Genomic DNA, 1,839 nt, shown 5'->3' on the forward strand with positions numbered 1-1,839 from the left:
GATAAGGGTGTTGAGAAAAATAGTTGAGAAGTCTACCAGAATAAGTGGGTTTGGTATACCAATTAGTGGATAGGGAGCCATGGGAATTATTATTATTATTATTAGTATTATCAATATCATTATTATGAGAGTCGTGATGTAAACGTATTAAAATAACTTTGTAACAATTTTAGGCTGCATTATTAAATTATAAACTCCAAAAGTCAAAGTTATTGTATATTGAGTCAACCAATATAAAATAGGTATAGTAAAAAGAAAAAAAAGCTACTCTTGATAATTAGTGATATTTCATGAATTCATGATTTAGAATACTAATTTGTTTCCATTATAAAATAAATCTCGCCCGCTTGTATTATGTGTCTAAAATTGTATTATCAATGAGTGAAGATATTTAAACTGAAGTTGGATAGAATTTATCGGAATTACTTTAATTTACTCAAAGTGCTTAAGATTCACTAGAATGTTATTTTATTCTCAGTAAATGATATTTATAATACTAAAACAGTCAATCTTAAAAACATTTTTTATTTTCCATTTTTTAGTTTTTAAGACAATGTTTTATTTTTTTTTGCAACCAAAAAATTTCACACTCAGCTTAGCCATTCCATAATTATTAGCCGTTAAATGAACCATAAAGTAGATTTTCCTAGGAATAATAGTTTTCATGATATTTGCCGAAATATATTCACAAATTGTTTCTCCTCGTTATTTGGAAAAAAAATATCGGTGTTTGAAAATCCATATCTTTGAAAATACTGAACTAATGAGTTTGGTTAGGGCTTAATTCTTAGAAAATCTACTCTACTTTAGAAATCAGGATTTATATTTCATTGCAAGCTCTCTAGTTTTCATGATATTGAGAATGGTATAAAAAATGAGCGAAAACTTTAGTTTTTTTTTTCTAGAATCAAATGAAGCTTCGGGATTTTGACCTAGGATTGTTCTATAACTACCTTTCGAGGATAAGATCGAATTTACCTTAGTAGTGACTGAGTATCAGTTGGCCGTTACTACGCTAATTTGAATTTTCATTTTCTGTATCACAAAATAATTTTTTTTGAAAATCGGTCCATTATTAATAAGATTTAACTGGTATAATGCCTGAACTTCACCCCAGTGCTCGGGTTTCTTTTACACGTTAAATAATATTTAAATAATTTTGATATATTATTAGATATCAATTAATGATTAATTCGGCTCCACAACCCTATGTCGAGTCCTGGCCACCACCATTCATTACGATCCTGTGCGGCCGCCATCCAGTTCCTCACTCCCATCATGGTCCTGGCATCACCACTCACCATTACTCCATCGAAGGCGTGGTCTTCCTCTGCGTCTTGCTCCATGTACCTCGGACACTATTTTCCCTGGCAGATCACTCTCAGCCATCCGAGCAACATGCCCTACCCACCTCAATCTACTGAACCTCACAAACTGGACAAGGTCTGGTTCCTTATATAAAACTTAGAGCTCCTGGTTTGTTCGACCTTTGTTTGTCAACCTTGACAGCTCCAAATTTTTTAAAAATAAATAATAATAAAATAAAAATGTATGTAAAAAAAACTTTGTTTTGTATATTAATTTTCATATCGCTGATTTGATTTGTAAGTGGCATAAAAAATAACATAATTTTTATTGGATGTATTCCAAAGTATATTAGTAGTTTTTCCATCGCGTCCAGATTGGTAATAAATAAATAAGTCTTTTTTTTTCTGTTTATTAAACTATTAACAGCACTCACCCTTTATTTTGAAGCTCATATTATTTCGTAATTTCAAGAAATTCAAATTCTTATTGCTATAATCCTAATTTAGGTAAACATTTTAAGGAAATCGGTGT

General features: G+C 30.6%; 1 protein-coding gene across 2 annotated transcripts in view; it reads left to right on the forward strand.

Annotated features, from left to right (window-relative positions):
- LOC106677870 (dual specificity protein phosphatase 22) overlaps positions 1 to 1,839 on the forward strand; it is a 208,555-nt gene that overhangs the window by 18,631 nt on the left and 188,085 nt on the right. The window lies entirely within an intron of this gene.

Source organism: Halyomorpha halys, unplaced genomic scaffold (assembly GCF_000696795.3).
Source record: "Halyomorpha halys isolate HHAL.00 unplaced genomic scaffold, Hhal_1.1 Scaffold110.1, whole genome shotgun sequence".
In the NCBI taxonomy this organism is placed as follows: Eukaryota; Metazoa; Arthropoda; class Insecta; order Hemiptera; family Pentatomidae; genus Halyomorpha; species Halyomorpha halys.